Genomic DNA, 15,025 nt, shown 5'->3' with positions numbered 1-15,025 from the left:
TGTGAACACTCAAAAACAGTAGGTAAAAGTGTTGGGTTGTCTTCTAACAAGCGCTTTTATTTAATTCCTTTTAGCTAGGCATGATGAGTTCAATGATGCTCCCATAAAAGATAAGAATTGAAACACAAAGAGAGCATCATGAAGCATATGACTAGCACATTTAGGTCTAACCCACTTCCTATGCATAGGGATTTTGTGAGGAAACAACTTATGGGAACAAGAATCAACTAGCATAGGAAGGCAAAACAAATGCAACTTCAAAACAATCAACACATAGAGAAGAAACTTGATATTCTTGAGATATGTAAGAGCATAAGTTCCTTCTTCATAATAATTTTCAGAAACATCATGAATGGATTCAATAATATAACTATCACATACAGCACTCTTTTCATGATGCAAAAGCATAGAAGATTCATTACTCTTTATGGCATACATGTCATCGTAATAATCATCATAGAGAGCAACTTTATTGTCATAGTCAATTGAAATCTCTTCCAAAATAGTGGATGTGTCACTAAATAAAGTCATGACCTCTCCAAATCCACTTTCATCAATATTGTAATAAGATTCAACACCCTCCAAAATAGTGGGATCACTACTACCTAGAGTTGACACTCTTCCAAACCCACTTTCATCAATGTAATCATCATAGAAAATTTGATCATTCCAAGTAGGGGGGCTAAAAAGATCATCTTCATTAAGCATAGCATCCCCAAGCTTGGGACTTGGCATATCATCAGCATAAGCACTCTCATCATTAATAGTATGAATAACACCAACGGTATAACAATTGCTATCATCATAATTTCCCAAGTTGGTGCAAAAAAGATTTCCAAGATCATAAGAAGTATCATTATCTTCCCAATCATAATCATCACAACAAATAATAGGCATAACAAAATCGTCATCAAGTGCATCATCTTCCACAATTATTTTTGATTCATTTTCATGAGGCACAAAAATAATAGGAGCAACATTATTTGGGAGAGATACTTTTTTACCTCTATTCTTTCTTCTTTTCTTCTTCTTCTTCAACACATCATGTGTGGGTTTAATTAATCTTTTCAAGCTTCTTATTGATGAGATTGGTTGGATAGAAAGCTCCTCCTCGTTACCTGATTCATCATAATAAACACTAGGAGGGTATTGGGAAATATTTTCCCTTTCATTAGTACTCTCTTCATATTCTATTTGTTTTCTTGACTTTAGATAGTTAGCAATATAAGGGTTCTCAATGCAATTTACCGCACAAAACATATAAATTTCCTCTAGATCAAAATAAAGAAATCTCTCGAGATTAAATTTTGGAATACCCTTAGTTATACGTTTCATTTATTCATACCCCAAAAGAAGACTAAGCTCTTTATGATGCTCAAGGGCAATCAAGTTATCACAATTTTTGGACACGGTTTGATCATCAAATAATTTGCATTGGAGATTTAAATGACTATGTTCATTGCAAAGTTCACAAGGATGGCGAAAAAAATTACATCTTTCAGCACAATCATCTAGCCTCTATTGCAACTTTTTCATTTCTAAATATTTATGCTTCTTACAAAATCTATCTTCCCTTTTTGGTGTGCAAAAGTACTCCCAATTTACTCTGCAAAAATTGACATGCTTATAAGAAACATTTTTCTCCCGACTAGTGCAATAATCGTTAGCATTTTGGATACTCAAAGAATTCATGCTAAAAACATTGCAATCATGCTCATCATTCAAATATTTTGTGCCAAACATTTTATTGACTTCTTCTTCTAACAATTGAGCACAATTTTCCATCCATCATTTTCAAGAAAGATATTATAAAGATGATCAATAATATGATGCAACATCAATTCCATTTTTATGTAGTTTTCTTTTATAAACCAAACTAGTGATAAAACAAGAAACTAAAAGATTCAATTGCAATATCTAAAGATATACCTTCAAGCACTCACCTCCCCGACAACGGCGCTAGAAAAGAGCTTGATGTGTACTACGCAACTTTATTCTTGTAGACACGTGTTGGGCCTCCAAGTGCAGAGTTTTGTAGGACAGTAGCAATTTTCCCTCAAGTGGATGACCTAAGGTTTATCAATCCGTGGGAGGCGTAGGATGAAGATGGTCTCTCTCAAACAACCCTGCAACCAAATAATAAAAAGTCTCTTGTGTCCCCAACACACCAAATACAATGGAAATTTGTATAGGGGAACTAGTTCGGCGAAGAGATGGTGATAAAAGTGTAATATTGATGGTAGAAATATATTTTTATAATCTGAATAAATAAAAACAGCAAGGTAGCAAATAGTAAATGGGCACAAAAATGGTATTGCAATGCTTGAAAATGAGGGCTAGGGTCTATACTTTCGCTAGTGCAATCTCTCAACGGTGCTAATATAATTGGATCATATAACCATCCCTCAACATTCAACGAAGAATCACTCCAAAGTTCCTATCTAACGGAGAACATAAGACGGAATTGTTTGTAGGGTACAAAACCACCTCAAAGCTATTCTTTCCGATCAATCTATCCTAGAGTTCGTACTAAAATAACACGAAGCTATTCTTTTCGATCAATCTAACCAAGAGTTCGCACTAAAATAACACCAAAGAAAATTCAGATTCATAATATTCAATCAAACACAAAGAACTTCAAAGATTGCCCCAAGATTTCTACCAGAGAAACAAAGACAAGAATGTGCATCAACCCCTATGCATCGATTACCCCCAATGTCACCTCGGGAATCCGCGAGTTGAGTGCCAAAACATATATCAAGTGAATCAATATGATACCCCATTGTCACCACGAGTATTCAATTGCAAGACATATATCAAGTGTTCTCAAATCCAATAACAATGAAATCTCAAAGGGAAAAACTCAATTCATCACAACAAGATAGAGAGGGGAAAACACCATATGATCCGACTATATTAACAAAGCCCGCGATACATCAAGATCGTAACATCTCAAGAACACGAGAGAGAGAGAGAGAGAGATTAAACACATAGCTACTAGTACAAACCCTGAACCCTGAGGGTGGACTACTCCCTCCTCATCGTGGTGGCCGTCGGGATGATGAAGATGGCCATCGGAGATGATTCCCCCTCCAGCAGGGTGCCGGAAAGGGTCTACATTGGTTTTTGGTGGCTACAGAGCCTTGCGGCGACAGAACTTCTGATCTAGGTCTACCCTGAGGGTCTTTGGTATATTTGTGAATTTATAGGGTAAATAGGGGGTGCGGGAGGCCACCGGGGTGGGCACAACCCACCTTGGCGCGCCCTGGTAGGTTGTGCCCCCCTCGGGGCACCCCCAGTGCTGCTCTGGCCCATCATGGGTGTTCTGGTCCATAAAAAATCTCCAAAAAGTTTCACGATGTTTGGACTCCATTTGATATTGATTTCCTATGATGTAAAAAACAAGAAAAAACAGCAACTGTCACTGGGCACTGGGTCAATAGGTTAATTAGTCGCAAAAAATGATATAAAGTTGCTATAAAATGATTGTAAAACATCCAAGAATTATAATAAAATGGCATCAATATTCATCAATTATAGATACGTTGGAGACGTATCATAGAAGTTGTTGGGATTCCAAGTGCAGATTTTTGTAGGACAACAACAAATTCCCTCAAGTGGATTACCTAAGGTTTATCAATCCGTGGGAGGCATAGGATGAAGATGGTCTCTCTCAAACAACCCTGCAACCAAATAACAAAGAGTCTCTTGTGTCCCCAACACACCCAATACACTGGTAAATTGTATAGGTGCACTAGTTCGGCAAAGAGATGGTGATACATGTGCAATATGGATGGGAGATATAGGTTTTCGTAATCTGAAAATATAAAAACAGCAAGGTAGCAAGCGGTAAAAGTGAGCGAAAATGGTATTGTGGGGCTTGGAAACAAGGCCTAGGGTTCATACTTTCACTAGTGCAAGTTCTCTCAACAATGATAACATAATTAGATCATATAACAATCCCTCAACGTGCAACAAAGAGTCACTCCAAAGTCACTAATAGAGGATAATAAACAAAGAGATTATTGTAGGGTACGAAACCACCTCAAAGTCATTCTTTCTGATCGATCTATTGGGCTATTCCTATAAGTGTCACAAATAGCCCTACAGTTCGTACTAAAATAACACCTTAAGACACATATCAACCAAAATCCTAATGTCACCTAGATACTCCAATGTCACCACAAGTACCCACGGGTTTGATTATATGATATGCATCACACAATCTCGGATTCATCTATTCAAACCAACACAAAGAACTTCAAAGAGTGCCCCAAAGTTTCTACTGGAGAGTCAAGACGAAAACGTGTGCCAACCCCTATGCATAAGTTCAGAAGGTCACATAACTCAAAAATTGATCACCAAAACATACATCAAGTAGATCACGTGAACATCCCATTGTCACCATAGATAAGCACATGCAATACATACATCAAGTGTTCTCAAAACCTTAAAGACTCAATCCGACAAGATTACTTCAAAGGTAAAACTCAATTCATTACAAGAAGGTAGAGGGGAGAAACATCATAAGATCCAACAATATTAGCAAAGCTCGCGGTACATCAAGATTGTGCCAAATCAAGAACACGAGAGAGAGAGAGAGATCCAACACATGGCTACTGGTACATACCATCAGCCCCGAGGGTGAACTACTCCCTCCTCATCATGGAGAGCACCAGGATGATGAAGATGGCCACCTGTGATGATTCCGCCTCTAGGAGGGTGCCAGAACAGGGTCCCGATTGGTTTTTTGTGGCTATAGAGGCTTGCGGCGGCAGAACTCCTGATCTAGGTTCTGTTCTGGAGGTTTTGGGATATATAAGAGGTGTTGGCATCGAGAACAAGTCAGGGGAGTCCACGAGGGGCCCACAAGGTCATAGGGCACGGCCGGGGGGTAGGGCGCGCCCTCCACCCTTGTGGAGGCCTTGTGGCTCTTCTGGCCCAACTCTTTTGCTTCGGGGGCTTCTTCTGGTCCAAAAAGAATCGTCGTGAAGTTTTAGGTCAATTTGACTCCGTTTGATATTACTTTCCTCCAAAACTCAAAAATAAGGAAAAATAGAAACTGACACTGGGTCTGGGTTAATTGGTTAGTCCCAAAAATCATATAAAATAGCATATAGATGCATATAAAACATCCAAGATTGATAATATAATAGCATGGAACAATCAAAAATTATAGATATGTTGGAGATGTATCAAGCATCCCCAAGCTTAATTCCTGCTCGTCCATGAGTAGGTAAATGATAAAAACAGAATTTTTGATGTGGAATGCTACCTAACATATTTATCCATGTAATCTTCTTTATTGTGGCATGAATGTTCAGATCCATAAGGTTCAAAACAAAATTTTAATATTGACATAAAAACTATAATACTTCAAGCATACTAACAAGGCAATTATGTCTTCTCAAAATAACATGACCAAAGAAAGCTTATCCTTACAAAATCTATAGCCTGGCTATGCTCCATCTTCATCACACAAAATACTCAAATCATGCACAACCCCGATGACAAGCCAAGCAATTGTTTCATACTTCTGATGTTCTCAAACTTTTTCAACTTTCACACAATAAATGAGCGTGAGCCATGGAATAGCACTATAGGTGGTATAGACGGTGGTTGTGGAGAAGACAAAAAGTAGGAGATAGTTTTGGTGTCAAAACCAGCGGTTCTCAGGTAGGGGGTCCCGAACTATGCGTCTAGGATCAATGGTAATAGGAGACGGGGGACACGATGTTTACCCAGGTTCGGTCCCTCTCTGGAGCGACCAGACCTCAAACGGTCCAATCTCTGTGCTCAGGTGTCATCCCTGGATCAGTAATGCTGACATCACACAGTACTTGAATGATTTATAACAGAGTAGCAATCACACACTTATTACATCGAGTGTCTCAAAAGAGAACTTATTACAACAAATATGGCTTAAGGCCATCTAATAATGATAACAGCGGAAGGCTTGGAAGATAAGTGAGTCCATCAACTCCAATGGCATCACTGAGTATAGAACCACGACCTAAAAGCACCTTAATCGTCATTTGAAAAATCTGCAACATTAACGTTGCAGCCCGAAATGGGTCAGCACATGGAATATGTTGGCAATGTAACACATAGAGAGTAATGGAATGAAATAGGCTATACTATATGCATATTTGGCTGGTGGAAAGCTCTATGTTTACAGTTTTGCGTAAAGCCAATTTTTCCCTACTGCAAAGGAATAAATTTTATTTAACTATCATGGTAGTTGTTAAACATTGAGAATGGTTGACAACATTCTCAATCCCAATTAAACATCATCATTAAACAAAACCTAACAAAATTAATTTAGAGTAACATGATGAGATTCACATGATAATCCAGGTACTAGATACTCAAGATGTCCATAACCGGGGACACGGCTAACCATGATTAGTTTATACACTCTACAGAGGTTTGCACACTTTTCCCCACAAGACTCGATCTCCTCCGTTGGGATTCTCGCACTACATGGTGCTTGAGAAACGGATGACCGATACATAGTCTTTTAGAAGCGCTAGCACCTTATGATTGGGTAGACCGTTACACCTAATTTCCCCTACATCTGCTAGTCTAACACTGTAAGAGTTCGCACAACTTAGTCAACTATGCTAGAGCCCATAGTAGCTTGTGGCTGCACACGGAAGTTTCTAGCATGAATAATCTCATGGTCCCTTTGAGCCTGGGTGGCGGTCCAAAAGAAAACAGGCAATCGCTAGAATACCCAGATGCCTCAATCCAATCAGATGTGTATTTAAGTTGCCACCTTAGGTAAACCATTAATTTAACAATCTCACATCTGTCATGGATTCACTCACCCAATCCACGTCTAGTAGCATAGCATGGCATAATAAGCAAACATAGAAGTAACTCCCAAAGGTTTGATAATTAAACAGGTAATAGGTACTACCTCAACTACTTCCCAACCCACAATTTAATTAGATCCTAATCATGCAATGTGTGAGGATTGATCTAATGCAATAAAAACTAGGTAATTGGAAGTATGATCAAAGTGTTACTTGCCTTGCTGATGATCCACAAAACCTAGCGATTCGAAGTAGCAAGCGGCACACTCCGGGTACTCTATCGCAAACAAACAAGCATACAATAAGTACTCAACTAATGCACAGGTAAAACTCGAATAAGAGATCTGACCAGAAATTTCAACTTAAGAACTCTGTTTGGCAAAAAGAATCAAATCGAACGAAGCAACGAAAAACAAACGGCAAAAGAAACAAGCCTCGTTTACTATTTTGGATCTAGGGCAATTTTTTACAGTGGCAACAACTTGTTTGAGTTGGTTAAACGGAAAGAGGGTTTCGATACGAAACTCCAGGCGCTTGAATCGCCTGATTCCGATAAACGAGCGAAAAGTTAGACTAGAATGAAAAACGGATCAGGAATCGCGATCAGAAAAATCACGGATTTAATCCAAGAAAAAGAAAACGACGAACAGATTAACGAACGAACATTCATTATCTGGACCTAAACGATGAACGCGTTCGTTAAAACGAACGAGCGAGCGAACGCTCGCTAATTAAATAAACCAAAGAAACCGATCTATTTAAAAAAACGAAACTAAAAAAACCGAACAAAACCGACGGAAAATGTCACATCCCTAGCTTCTGGCATTGCTCTAGGTTAGCTTCATGTGTGCATCATGTCTATATTTTTGAAACTTGAATTGAGGAATATTGGAAGCCTCAAAACCCTAAATAAAAGAGGGGCAAAACCCCTAGAAATCTCATTCATTGCTCCACAAGGCTCTTCTTAAATGTTTGATAATTTTTGGTAAGGGTTCTGGTCCCAACCAAAATATTGAACATTTTTAAGGATTTATTTTTGGGACTTTGAATTTAAATCATTAGCTATTTGAATTTGAATTATATTCATATAATTAGAATATAATTTCAAATACCCCTGAAATATTTTATAAGCTTTTGGAAAAGTCCATCTAGCAATATAAAATATTCAGAGGAGCTTTGGCATTGTTTGAATTATTATTTTTAATTCAAAACAGTGGCAAAAGAATTAAATAAAAGAAAAACAGAACAGAAATAGAAAAGAGAAACAAAATAGAAAAAAAGGGGAGAGAGGCTTACCTGGGCCACTTACCTGCCTGGCCCAGCTTCTCCCGCGGCCCAGCCCAGCCCATCTACCTCGCCGCTCGTCGTCTTCCTCTGCCAGTAGGCAGAGGCGAGGCGTGGCGCGCGCCCGAGAGCCCCGGCCACCTCCTGCTTCGCGCTGGAGGCCGCCCTTCGTCCTAATTCGCGCCACGACGACGCCCCGTGTCCCCTCTCTCTTTTCCCTCACTCGCTACATCCCCTCTCCCTCCTCTGTCTCTCTCCCTCGCTCATCCCCGGACGCACCGAGACCGCCGACGAGCACCACCGGAGCCACCAGCATCCCCACGCCCAGCCAGTTAGGCCACGAGCTCCGCCTTGGATCCGGGAAGCTCTACCATGACGCACGCGATGCCGGGTGCCCTGAAGCCACGCCATCACCGCCATCTTCATCGCCACGGCCGGCGATCGCCGCCGTTCGATTCGCAGCACCGAAGACGCCCCCGAGCTCGCTGACCACCTCATCGGTCTCCCTGTGAGCTCCTGCTGCCTCCTCTTTGCTCGCCCCCTCTGTTCCCGTCCCCTAGCTCCATCTTCCGACCACGGCCGAGCTTGCCGCCGCCGTGCCATGTCGTTGTCGTGGCCAGGGCCATCCCAGCGTGCGCCTGAGCGCGTCACCATGTTCGCCGCCCTCCCAGGAGCCCGCAGCGCCCTTCGGTCTCTCCTCTAGTGCTCTATAGCGCCACCCCAGGATTGCCCGAGCTGCTGCCGCCGCCAAACCTCGTCGCCGACCACTTTTCCGGCCACCCCAGCACCTGTCACCGCCACCACTAGATGTGCGCCACTGCGCGCGTTCGAATGCAACGAACCACGGCCGAAACGATGCCATGTGGCTCGTTTCCGAGCCCTCCGCCGCGTCTGGACTCGCCGGCGGCTAAACGCCGGCGACCGCTGACCCGATGACCGGCGTGGGTTGACCCCACTGCCCGGTTTGACCCCCCCTCTCTCTCACTGACCTGCGGGCCCCGCCCGGCTAATTAGGTTAGGTTAGTTTAACTAAGTTAGATTAGTTAGTTAGACACTGACACTCGGGACCCACCGGTCAGGGGTTGACCGGACTGTGCCACGTTGACCTGCTGACGTCATCGTGACGTCAGTATGACGCAGTAATACTTTCTGGGTTTAATTATATTCAGGAAATTCCAGAAAATGCCTAAAACTTCAATAAATAATTTATATATGAAAAATTATCAGAAAAATTCAAAGAATCCATCTGTACCATTTTCATGCATGTTAGAACAACTTATAGCTGCTGTTTAGCACAAATCAATTAAAGGGCATTTAAATAATCACATATGGAGTTTGAACTTGAATCTTGTATTCAAACCAACTTCATTTAATCTGGTTTTAGATGCATTAGCCCAAAACACATTCATTTTGCCATGTCATGATCATGCATCATATTGTGCATTGCAATGATTGTGTTCCTTTCTATGTTGCCGGTATTTGTCCCCTCTCGATAGACGTGATACCGATGATGTGATCGTTGACACTGATGAAGACTCAATGTTATCTTCAGAAGTGCCAGGCAAGCAAAACCCCCTTGTTCATTCCGATACAATCCCACTCTCTCGCTCCTGCTCTCTTTTACTGCATTAGGACAACACCGACATTTTGTTACTTGCTGCGGTAGCTGAACCCCTTTATCCTTTGCATGACCTGTCATTGCCACAGTAAATAGATGAAACCCACTAGCATGAGTAGGAGTTGTTTGAGCCCTGATGTGCCTACTCATTCATGCTTGTTGTCATGCCTGCTACTGCTTAGAGTTGAGTCAGGTATGATTCATCGGGGATGAATCAGAGGCGTGTGAACATGTCCTACTGTGTGTGAGCTAAGTGTGTGAACACGATTTGGTAAAGGTAGCGGTGAGAGGCCATGTAGGAGTACATGGTGGGTTGTCTCATTGCAGCCGTCCTCAGGAACTGAGTTTTGTGTTTGTGATCCATGATTCAGCTACTACCACGCATTGGGCCCGAAACCAATGGACCCTCTCGGCTTCTTGATCACCCTTGTCCTCTGTCCAGGAGTTGCAAGTAGTTTCTGGTGTTTGTAGTATGCTGGAGGCCGTGGGCAGCGCTGACCGTAGGGGTGGGCTGTGATGCGGTAGGCACGTGGCCGGGTATACCAGGCGCCCGTTTGGTGTCACGGAACCCTGTTCACATCGTTTGGGGCTGTGAGCGAAACTCCGGCCGGATCTCCTCATGGATGGAACCCGAATAGGCGATAAACCTGGACTAGAGACTTGAGTGTTTAGGTAGGCCGTGGCCGACACCCACGTTGGGCTTCCGCTTGAAGGTTGCCGAGTACATGTCGTGTAAACGGCGGTAAGTGGTGAGAGCGTGTGTGAAGAAGTACACCCCTGCAGGGTTAACATTATCTATTCGAATAGCCGTGTCCGCGGAAAAGGACTTCTGGGTTGCTTATATCAGTTCATAGACAAGTGAAAGTGGATACTTTAAAATGCGCAAGATAAGTGTGAGTGCTATGGATGGCGTTCTCGTAGGGAGACGGGAGCGGATCCATAGTGGTGTATTGATATGGTGAATATGTGGACTCGTGTGCGCCACCTCAAAAGAGTCGCTTGCAGTCGTAGTTTAGGATAGCCACCGAGTCAAAGCTGGCTTGCTGCAGTTAAACCCCACCATCCCCTTTGTTGATAATGATGCATATGTAGATAGTTTGATGTAAGTCTTGCTGGGTACATTTGTACTCACGTTTGCCTATTTTATGTTTTTGCAGAGAGACTTCGGTCTCACTAGTAGTTTCGCGTGGACTTCGACGTTTAGCTTGTTACCTCAGCTACGATCTTGTGCCCTCGGCAGGAACTGATAGATAGTCAGGCTTCTCAGCCTTTTTCATTTATAGATGTCTGTACTCAGACATGATAGCTTCCGCTTGTGCTTTGACTTGTATGCTCTGATTGTTGGGTCGTGAGACCCATGTTTGTAATGTCTCGCTCCTCGGAGCCTAATGAATAATTACTTGAGTCATAGAGACATGTTGTGATGCCATGTTGTATTTGCACATATCGAGCATATTGTGTGTATGTTATTGAAATGCTTGGTATGTGTGGGATCTGACCATCTAGTTGTTTATCTTGAGTAGCCTCTCTTACCGGGAAATGTCTCCTAGTGTTTCCACTGAGCCATGGTAGCTTGCTACTGCTCCGGAACACTTAGGCTGGCCGGCATGTGTACTTCTTCGTTCCTGTGTCTGTCCCTTCGGGGAAATGTCACGCGATGAATACCGGAGTCCTGTTAGCCCGCTACAGCCCGGTTCACCGGAGTCCTGCTAGCCCAGTGCTACAGCCTGGATTCACTCGCTGATGACCGACACGTTCGATGCTGGGTCATGGATGCCTGTCCCTGTAAGTTTGTGCCACTTTGGATTTACGACTAGCCATGTCAGCCCGGGCTCCTTATCATATGGATGGTAGCGACACTGTCATATACGTGTGCCAAAAGGCGCAAACGGTCCCGGGTAACGGTAAGGCGACACCCGTGGGAATACCGTGCGTGAGGCCGCAAAGTGATATGAAGTGTTACATGCTAGATCTATGTGGCATTGAGTCGGGGTCCTGACAGCGTTGGTATCAGAGCTTGACTGCCTGTAGGATTACCAAGCCAAACTGGTCGAAGTCGAGTCTAGAAATTCTTTAGTTATATAAGGGAATTGATTGTGGGATGGAACGTAAGGCTCTTTTTACTCCTTATACCTCATGGCCTTCTGATCTGAGTCATCATCTTCTCTTCTACGGGGATTAAGAACTAGGCTATCTCTTCTTTCTATCAGGATCACGTGTTACTAATCAGTGGACTTATAAGATTGTTGGATTAAGCTTGAGTTCAGTTTCTACTACTTCCGTACGTTAACTGTTGATCTCGAAACCTTGATATTGTGCTTCTGAGTGGTTATGCCACCAATTTTGTGAATGTCTCAAATCTTTTCTGAGCATTTACAGTCGTTATGCTGTCCGAGTCATTCCAGGTTTCTAAATAGTCTGATGCATTTGCAAAATCCTTTTCCTCTGGTTTCGATGCTCCTTTATGCCAGCTCAATCACACTAATTGTTGAGTTGAGGTATTCTATTGCCTTGACATTATGTTGGAGTTACTATTATGGCCCTAGGTGTTTAGGGAGTCACCTAGTAATCTAGCAATGTTTTGTGATCCCAGTGTGATGATTCTGGCTTTTATTCTCGAAAGCATCCCGTGATGCCACTTAGTAGTAGGTATTCTATCCCTGGGTTTTGAACCCGAGATTCACCCTACTTGCTTCATGTTGATAGTTTTGCTCGTTCCTTTAGGGTATTAGTAACCTTTGCATTAGTCCTCGATGTTCGTGGTATTCCTTTCTTCCAAATACTATGAACCGCTTATGGCAGATGTTCCTCGCTGATCGAAAGATCACAATCAGAGTGCTCTCGATGGATTCTCGATTCTACATTGTGACTCTGCCAGTTCTACCTTCCTGCATGGGTTATCCGGAAGAAATATGTTTAATTCGTTTGACATGCTAAACCATGCATCCACAACTCAGAAAATCATATGTTCCTTTGAGTTGTCCCTCTTTAGTTGTCTTCTGACCCTCGTCTATCAATTGATAGTCAAGATTATGTGTGCATTCGTTCATCGATGCCTATTACTCTTGTGGTCCGTCCAGCCATTCCATTCAGAATGACTAGGAGAAACAAACTCCAGTACCTCTTCCATATCCAGGATTGGGTCAAAGAAGTTGTGCTCCGCAGATCAAATTGCTAATCCAGCTTTTGTTCTGTTCTACCTTGGAGTATTACCATCGTTATATCGGGATTGTTATAGGAATTGCACACCATCCTATGAACTCTTGGTACAGTGATACCTCTTGCCATCATTAGTCATTCCTCGGTCTTCGTGTTGATGCAACCGGAATACCGACAAATGAATTGTGATGTGTGAAATCAATATGCCTAGCAACCTCGTTGCTTGGTAGTTAAGGGACAATAATTTCATTCTTAGCGTGTTGGTTTTTGAATCATCCTTCTAAGACTTATCGTGCTACCTAGTCCTTATTTCGGTGCACCCTTCGATTGATGAGTTAGGATCTTGTCAAGTCCTCACTCATTTGATCATATCGTCTTGCCCTCAAAAGCGAGATTGTTCTCGAGCTTAGTAACATATCGGTGGTTCGTGATTTTTCGAATATCTTCTCGAAAGTATCACCAGGCTGTCACCTGACTGTTATGTTGAGCTCGTGATCAAGTTGGTTTCTTGTGAACCACCTTCTCTCCAAGAATCGGTGTTAGATATCCCTGAGCTAGTTGGTTAAGCTAGACAACAACTTGGAGAGTTGGAAGATAAAAGCTTGCCTGACTTAGTTCATTCCAAAGGGATATTCTTGTGTAGTGTGTGTTGAAGAAAGATGATATCTTCATCGATTGGTCCTTGTGATCAGTTGCTGAACCTATTGTCTTATCAATCCTTTGATTTGAGTGTGGGCTATCGTCAAATCAAATCAGTACCAACGATGCTCGTAATGTTGTCTTATTCGTGGTTGATCCCTCGAGCATACACCATTACATCTTTGGTCTGACCAATGCTATCACCGTGTTCACTTAACTATGGAATTCCTTTTAAAAGGAAACCTAGATGAATTGTTGTTGAGCCCATTGACAACATCCTTATCTCCTCCATGATTTTGTTGAACATTGATTTAGTGTTGGAAACTTTTGAAAGCATTTGTTCATGCTAGCTCATGAAGCATATGTTTGGATGAAGGTAGTGACTTCCTCTTATACACGTGCATTTGGTGAAAGTTGCCGCCGTGAATTTGAGAAAGATTGTTTTGTTTTCTTTGGAATCATCCCAAATCAGTCATGCACACGTGCGAAGTATTCTGTAGTCTGGAGACTTGCAACCTTCATTCTATATGTGTCCCTAGCACACTAAGCCACTGATTGACTTGTTCAAGGAAAAGAAGTCTATGCTTGGGATCTAATCCATGGACTTGCGTAAAGACTTCGATATCCTCGATGATGGTTCTCCACCTGAACTCGGTAGTGTTTAATTATAAGACTGCTACGTGGCCATGCTTGTCTGGGACAACGTGTTCGCATGTTTGTAGCAGAACCAACTCATGTTTTGGAGCTTACTATCGTAGCTCACTCCCCGAGAATCCCGCAACATTATCTCGTCGATTTGTGTTGCAAACTTTCATTTTTCTTTCTAGACTTGATGAGTCTGGGATATCCTGACACCAACCAGATCTGAATCTCAGGCAGATGTGATGGTTGGAACATTTCCCAAGAGTTATAATATTGGTCTCTCAATAACCGGCAAGGTGGATGTAGTGGCCAACACACCCATCCGGTAGACCTATTATTATAGTATCTTGTTTGAGGAAGTTGGCCACCTCCCCATAAGGATTTCGTAGGATTTACCCCCTAGTTGCCCCTATGGATTTTTGTGTTCCCGAAGTCCGACTTTTACTTGATGTTCTAGATACCAGATCATTTCTATGAATGGGTTACACTAGCACATCAAGGAGAACATTAGAAGCGGAGTACTAAATGTCTCTCGGTCGATCATCCAGATTTTATTTCCTTGGCCTCGCTAAGATGAAATCTGAGAAGTGTTATCTTCCTTTGCATCTGCATCATCCATCATCATTCATCATGGTAGCAAGTTGTGTTGCCAGGATCCTTGACACGGATGTTGGTAAAACCTTGATGAATATGGAAATGCTCAAGTTCTTGAGAGCACGCACAAGCGCTACGTGTTATCATCGGCACTAGCTGGGTTTGCTCTCAGTTCCCTCGGCAATGCTATGACCTACTCAAACAGTGAATTCACTCTCTGTTGTTGGGTTCCTCCCCAGTTACCAGAATCATTCCCAGCGTTTGCATTCTG

The sequence above is a fragment of the Triticum aestivum genome, chromosome 3A, assembly GCF_018294505.1.
Source record: "Triticum aestivum cultivar Chinese Spring chromosome 3A, IWGSC CS RefSeq v2.1, whole genome shotgun sequence".
Lineage (NCBI taxonomy): Eukaryota > Viridiplantae > Streptophyta > Magnoliopsida > Poales > Poaceae > Triticum > Triticum aestivum.
The sequence above is the reverse complement of the archived record's forward strand: the minus strand, read 5'-3'. Positions refer to the sequence as shown.